Source organism: Phyllostomus hastatus, unplaced genomic scaffold (assembly GCF_019186645.2).
Source record: "Phyllostomus hastatus isolate PE091 unplaced genomic scaffold, TTU_PhHast_1.1 phas_scaffold_129, whole genome shotgun sequence".
NCBI lineage: Eukaryota > Metazoa > Chordata > Mammalia > Chiroptera > Phyllostomidae > Phyllostomus > Phyllostomus hastatus.
In genome coordinates this window covers 14,238,904-14,247,287 of record NW_025334009.1, presented here as the reverse complement: position 1 = coordinate 14,247,287, position 8,384 = coordinate 14,238,904, and positions in this window count along the sequence as shown.

Below are 8,384 nucleotides of genomic sequence, written 5' to 3'. Positions count from 1 at the left end.
TTAGAGAGGTGAGGGAGGGAGAGAGAGAGGGAGAGAAACATCAATGTGAGAAACATTGACTGGTTGCCTCCTGTACACCACCAACCAGGGACCCGGCCTGCAGCCCAGGCATGTGCCCCAACCAGGAATCAAACTCACAACCCTTTGGTTTGCAGGCCAACACTCAATCCACTGAGCCACACCAGCCAGGGCCACAGTGTAGGCTTTTAATAACTTGGCCATTTAAACCTGGGTCGTAACATCCTAGGGCCATTTCCCTGAAATGAGTAAGGGCCAAGTTTGAGGCCCTTACTGATATTGAGTAGTGTGTGTTGCCTGTCTTGAACGTGGGGTATTTTCCCTACTTGGTTCTTCCTTTTGGCCAAGAGACTCTATGGCTACAAGAAGAATTTCCTCATGGATGATGATGATGATGATGATAATGATGATGATTTTTGTGCCAGAACAACTGAGATTATTGATAGGTCCATTTTGTTTGTCTTGCTTTTAGTTTTAATATTTACATTTTCATAGGCTGTGGATATTGGACAAAGGTTTATTAACACAATTATTAATAGAATATGTATTCCTATTGATACCATATCCTGAAACTTATTTCCAACATCAAGAAATGTCAGATAAATTCCAAAAATGACTTAGTTTTGTGGTACCTGTTTCATGCTGTCCACGGACCTAAGCCTTCCCGTTCTGATGTGGTGTGCCACAACCGGCTTCCTTGTCACAGGCCCTCTCTCACACCTACTTCCTATGAAGTGAGCTCTCTCATCTGGTGTGATGTCATCTGGGATCCTGTGCTGGTGGGTCGACCCCTCTGTAAATCCCGACACTGGTGCTGCTTCAGGCCCTGCCAGCAGGGAGGGCAAAACCATCCCCAGCGCACGGGCTTATTCCCCTGAGTACACACTTCTGGCCCTTGCAGGACAGAAGGGCTCGATGTCGTCAGTCTGCCGTGGAGTAGCTGGCTGGTCTCCTGAAACAGCGATGCTACCTCAGGTACCCAGGGTTCATCTTTGGGGCTGGCATGTTGAATATTCAGTGGTAGCCGTAGCTAGATCAGTTTTGGTGAGGGTCCACGCAGGTGGCCCCTGGCAGTGTCTGTCTCTGCCCCTAGGGCCTTTCTTCGTATGCCCTTTATGTCAGCGCTCTGGTTGAAGTCAACCTTCATTATTAGCATTATGTATCTTTAAATATTATTCACAAATGAGAGTAGTGTATTATGATACATACTGCTTATAAAGCTACCTACATTAATTCACTCCCCAAACATCAAGTGAATCCTCTTATTTCTCTTTCTTTTTCTCCTTTCCTTGGACGAGCCACCTCTCCTGCGGGCTGCTGTATGGTGGTTTCCTGAGATATCTGCCCACCATCCGGGCTTGAAGACAGGCCAGCAAAGGGAGAAAGGAAATTGGAAAAACCGGAAGTATCAGCAGTCTCAGAGAGATGTAAGGGCCGGAGCTCTGGAGCCTGCTGCCCTGCCAGGCCACACTTTGGGTCATTAGGCGTTTCCAAGACAAACGTGGTCTGGGTGGAATTATGAGGCTTCATTTGATCAATGCTTCCATACGACAAGAGGACATGGAAATTATATCCTGTTCTTTAATTACAAACATTATTTTTACTGATCTTGAGTATTTCCCTAGTTTAGATGTGTGCATTTTTAGAAACTCAGTATTTCTATGCACCAATTATTCAAAATATCTAAAGAGCAGTTTTGCAATACCATAGGGTTTACTTTCCTTGAAGACTACCAATATTTACAACGTTGTAGAAGTGGGGAGGACCTTAACAATGTCCATGTACAATAACTAGAGCATTTACAATACAGAGATTAAGTTTTCCGTCTCTGCCCTCCAAAAGTCTGAGTTTAAAACCCAGTCACCTGACTTTGGGCAAATCAATGGACTTCCCTTAAGTCTCAGTGTCTTCTATAAATTGGGGATGATGATGGTAGTAATACTCGCCTTATGGTAGTGGAATGAAAAGTTAATGCATCTAAGTGCTTACCATAAAACCTGACACACTGGGTAGAACAATTAGTATTCAGTATTTATTACATATTTTTGTGCTAAAATATAAAGCAGCAACAAATATCTAAATGTGAAAGCTATAGAACAATTCTATTGTTTTTAAAAGATTTGGGTATTCTAAAGACTCACAGAAATCATTCATTCATATATTCACTTATAAAACGAGTATTAAGACTCGCTATGCTCCATGTATTATGGACTGCGGAGAAAACACAGTTAAAAAATAGAGAAAAAGCCTGTGCAGCATTGCAATAGTGAAGAGGTGGAAGCAACTCAAAGGTCCCATCAACATATGAATGAATAAAGAAATGTGGTACATAAACGGAAAGAAATACCATTCAGCCCTAAAAAAGAAAATCCCGGTCACATTCCTGCTGTAGACAGGAATGAACCTCCAGGACAGTATGCTAAGTGAAATAAGCCAGTCGCAAAAGGAAAACTACCATATGACTCCACGCCTATGAAGTGTCTAAAAGAGTCAGAATCACAGAAACAGAAAGTAGCAAAGTGGTTGCCAAGGGCTGGGGGGGAGGGTGGAAATCAGTGGTTAACAGGGACAGAGGTGCAGTTTTGCAAGATGAAAGAGTTCTAGAGATCTGTTGCACAACAGTGTGATTATACTTAGCACTACTGAGCTGTATGTTTACAAATAGCTAGGATAATAAATGGAATGGTATATTCTTTTTAACACAATAAAAATAATTTTACAAGCCCAGAATTTTGCAAATGAAATGCTGACTTTATTATCATTAGGTGGAACAGTTCAGGCCCAAAGGTAAAATAACAATAGGAAGACACCAGCAGTCTGGTAGGTCAGCTGCGTGGCTGCTGCCACCGTCTGAGATGTGTAGTGAAGGACACCACTTGGGGCATGTGCAAGCAACACCCATTATTTCATTTAGTCTCCACAATAAGCTTATGTGATCAACACTCCCCCCACCCCCGCCATTCTGTAGATAAGGAATTGAAGGCTTGAGAGATGAAGTAACGTGCCCAAGTGGTGGAAATGATTTTGTACTTGAGTGGCCTCACTGTGTAGCCCATTCTCCAAACCACGCTGCTACAGTACCTCTTTGGGGAGGTAAGGAAATCTGTGGGTCAGACATCAGGTAGCTGGTGCAATAGCAGAAGGCAAGAGTGACAAGAGGCAAAAGTGGAAGATCTAGCAATGGTATAAACCTTTAAGGAGGTTAAGACTTAGAAAAGTGGGTCTGACTCTATGAGCCAAACCTAGAAAAACAAAAACTGAGATCAGTGGTAAAGTCAGAAACAGTTAAATCAACATTCTAGGCAAAATAAGGAGAGAAAGAGAACAAGAGAGGAAGCAATTACTGAAATTTCACAATTCCTGTGGGTAAGTGCTATCAACACATCGCAACACAGCTGCTTTTGAAAGAGTTGCTTCCATGTGCTTACTGTGTTCTTAGGCATCTCCCTCTCCCTCTACATAAACTGTATGTCATCACAGATATCAGTCTATGTATTATCTATTTGAACATCTTTACATATAGTCATTCGCAGTAATCAGGTGGTGAACAGAGTTCTAAATCACTTTTATATTTTGACCTTATTTTAATGATTACTAAGTTATTTTTCACATAAAATTTACCATCTCAATTATTTTACTAGTATATTTGAAAGTTTATTTATTTATTTTTGGAAAGAGGGGAAGGGAGGGAGAAAGAGAGGGAGAGAAACACTGATGTGTGAGAGACACATGGATCGGTGGCCTCTCGCATGTCCCCAGCTGGGGACCTGGCCCGCAACCCAGGCATGTGCCCTGACCGGGAATCGAACTGGCAAACTTTCACTTCGTAGGCCAGCAATCAGTCCACTGAGCCACACCAGCCAAGGCTCAATCATTTTTAAGAGTTCAGTTCAGAGGTACCTCCAGTAATATCTTTATAGTACCCAAAATATATAAAGAACTCAACAACAAAAAACCCCACAAACAACTCAGTTAAATAAGGGGCAGAGGCCCTGAACAGATACTTTTCCCAAGAAGATACACACACGGCCAACAGGTATAGAAACAGATACTCAACATCCTGAGCTACAAGGAAAACGCAAATCAAAACCACAGTGAGAGGGACACCACCTCACACCTGTTAGAACAGCTTTCATCAGAGAAATAACAAGTACTGGAAGGGATGTGAAGGAAACACTTGCACACTGTTGGTGGGAATACAAATTGGTGCAGCCTGAAGGTTCCTCCAAGAGTTAAGAATACAGATATCGTATGACCCAGCAGTCCCTCTTCTGAGTATCCTATCTACCTGACAAATTTGAAAACTTATTCATAATGATACGAGGTCTGTCCAGAAGGTATCCAGCCATGTACTATGGAAAATAGAGACATTTATTGAAGATACAAGAAATACTGTACACAGGACAATGGCATCCCAGTCCCCATCAAAGCAGGCACCTTGGGACCTCACACAGTTCGTCGTCATATTTCTCACCAGCTGCCCCATCCTATTTTCCTGCATCTCATGGAAAGTTGGAAATCTCTTCCCTTTCAAAGGTGATGTTAGTTTTGGGAAAGACCAGAAGTTGCAGGGCACCAAATCTGGGCTGTAGAGGGACTGAGTCACCTGAGTGATTTGATGTTTTGCCAAAAACTCTGCACGAGACTTGATGTGTGAGAGGGCGTGTTGTGATGAAGCTGCAAATCACCAGTTGCCCACAGCTGCAGCCTTCTGAATCAATGAATACTTTCCATGGAGGAATGTTCAAGTTTAACGCAAAATTTGATGTAGTTCATTGCTCTACTTTCTCAGTCGTTTTGAATGCAACGGCCACACAGCACATAATCTCACTCAATGGCATCTACCGCCCTCACTGACTAGTAAAGTCGTCATTGTTCACACATGCGCATTCCAGTCCACTCTCCTTGGCTGCCAGGTTACACTGATGTCGTGCAAACTGTTCTCATTATATTAACCATGGCTGGACTTTCTCCAGATAGGGTGGGGCAAAAGTCGGTTTACAGTTGTGAGTAGGCAACAGTTTACTCTTGTATTATTATTATTGTATTATTTTCCATATGAACTGTAAATCTACTTTTGCCACACCCACTATGTACCCTCGTGTTCACTGCAGCACCATTCACAATAATCAAGATGTGAAAACAATCTAAGAAAACAATCTAAGTGCTTTTAGACTGATGAGTGGGCAAAGATTACAGACTTCTGGCCAAGATGGGGGCGTGGGTAAACACACTACACTTCTCTGCACAGCTACAGGAAAAATTACAACTAGACTACATGACATGATATTTCACCCAGACTTGTCAGAAAATCGAGCTGTATGGAGTCAGACAATCAAGAATTTAAAGGAGCCACATTCATGCAGACGGGTGCCTTTTCTACAACAGGCCACCCTAGTAAGACAGAGAGTCAAAGCAGGTCCACATAATACACAGGAACAAACACAGGGAGGCTGCTAAATTAAGCAGAGGAAGAAATATGGCCCAAGGAAGGAACAACTCAAGGAAAAGAATTAAATGAAATGGAGGTTAGCAACCTGTCAGATGCAGAGTTCAAAACACTGGTTATCAGGATGCTCACAGAAATCATTAGTACTGCAACAGCATAAAAAAGACACAGGCAGAAATGAAGGTTGCAGTAAGTGAAATAAAGAAAAATCCACAGGGAATCAACAGTGGAGAAGATGAAGCCAAGCTTTAAATCAATGACTTGGAACACAAGGAAGAAAGCAGCATTCAATCAGAACAGTAAGAAGAAAAAAGAATTAAAAAAAATTGGGAATAGAATAAGGAACCTCTGGGAAATCTCCAAACGTACCAATATCTGAGTCATAGAATGCCAGAAGGAGAAGAGGAAGAGAAAGAAATTGGAAACTTACTTGAAAAAATAATGAAAGAAACTTCCCTAATTTGGTGAAGGAAATAGACATACAAGTCCAGGAAGCACCAAGTCCCAAAAAAGTTGAACCCAAAGAGGGCCACACCAAGACACATCATAATTAAAATGCCAAAGGTTAAAGAATCTTAAAAGCAGCAAGAGAAAAGGAGAGTTACCTACAAAGGAGTTCCAATAAGACTGTCAGCAAATTTCTCGAAAGATACTTTACAGGCTAGAAAGGACTATCAAGAAGTATTCAAAGTGATGAAAAGCAAGGACCTACAACCTAGATTACTCTGTCTAGCAAAACTATCATTTAGAATAGAAGGGCAGATAAAGTGCTTCCCAGACAAGGTAAAACTAAAGGAGTTCATCACCATCACACCATTACTGGAACTGGTACAGGGAACTATATAGAAGATCAAAACTATGAACATTAAAATAGCAACAAATGCACAACTATCAACAACTGAGTCTAAAAAACAAACAGCAAACAAGCAGAACAGCAACAGAATCATAGATATGGAGATCATTTGGAAGGTTATCAGCTGGGAGGGGGAGGATGGGGGCAAAGGTGCAGGGATTAAGAAGTACAAATTGGTAGGTACAGAATAGACAGGGGGATGGTAAGAATACTACAGGAAATGGAGAAGCCAAAGAACTTAGATATGCATGACCCATGGACATGACTTAAAAGGGAGGGGATTGCTGGAGGGAATGGGGGTACCAGGTGGAGGGGGACAAACGGGGACAACTGTAATAGCATAATGAATAAAAAATATATAAAAGACATATATATATACACACAACACAATAGAATACTACTCAGCCATAAAAAAAAGACAAAATTTATTTCATGGCTTTTGAAAACATGGATCAATCTTGAGAGTACCATGCTAAGTTTTAAGTTAAATAAGTCAGATGGAAAAGAACAAGAACCATATGATTTCACCCTGGCTGGTGTGACTCAGCGGATTGAGCACTGGCCTGTGGACCAGAAGGTTCCGATATGATTCTTGGTCAGAGCACATGCCTGGGTTGCGGGCCAGGTCCCTAGTTGGGGGCACGTGAGAGGCAACTGATCAATGTTTCTCACACATCAATGTTTCTTTCCCCCCCTCTCTGTCTCCTCTCCCCACTCTAAAACTAAATAAAATCAAAACAAGGAGAACCATGATTTCACTTATTTGTGGGATATAAAGCAAAGCAACACATGAACAAACAAACTCCCAGACAGAGACAATACAGCGGTTACCAGAGGGGAAGGAGAGCTGGAGGGAGAATGAACAAAATAAACAGGGTCAAATATATGGACAGGGAGCACACAGCACCATATTCGGATGATGTATTATAGAACTGTATATCTAAAATTTATATAATGTTACTAACCACTGTTACCCCAATAAATTTAATTAAAAAATAAACATGCCTACTATGAAATAACTGAAGGTGTGCCAAAGATGTAGCTATTTGCCACAATATTCAGTGAAGATCAACAAGCCAGGATTATGGTGCACACATACAAACCAGTATGTGGCCGACACTGGAAGTCATCCTACGGAAGAACAAAGAAAAGATGAATATATTCAAGGTGTACTGTTAAATACACACATAGAAGAATAGCTTTCAACATGTTAGCTAATGCTAATCTTGTCATTCTTCTGGTTAACAAAATTTAACGTACCTTACAGTTTTCAGTATTAAGTCGAATTCATGATTGTTGTACTCCACAAAATAGTAACCCATTATATCAAGTAGTGCTAATAGAGGCAATTTTTTCTTCTTCAGTTTTCATTATGTTGCAAATATGCTACAATACTTTTTAACTGGTAGTTTTTTTTAAAGCTTAATTATAGACCTTTCTTTTGCATAGCTGTAAAATTATAATAATTGCAATAAAATGAAAAATACAGGAATCAAAGACATCAAAGATGAAGTAAAAAACACTCAGGTATTATGGAGTAATATATTAATCCTCATTTTTAAAAAATCATTTTATTTATTTTTAGAGAGATGGGAAGGGAGGGAGAAAGAAAGGGAGAGAAGCATCAATGTGTGGTTGCCTCTCACAAGCTCCCAACTGGGGACCTGGCCCGCCACCCAGGCACATGTCCTGACTGGGAATCGAACTGGAAACCTTTTGCTTTGCAGGCTGGCACTCAATCCACTGAGTCACACCAGCCAGAGCCTAATCCTCATTTTTATTTACTATAAATGTTATCCTCAGTTAACAATTATAAAATATGAAAAAGACAGCAAATTTATTCCAAATTTGACACCTCAGGTTCAAACCATTATCTTACATGAAAATGTCAGAAGTCTATTTTGTATTTTATTTTTTTAAAGATTTTCTTTATTTTTCGAGAGGAGGGAGGAAGAAAGGGAGAGAAACATCGATGTGTGAGAGAAACATCAACTGGTTGCCTCTTTCATGCCCCCAAATGGGGGCCTGGCTTGCACCCTAGCCATGTGCCCCGACTGGGAATCC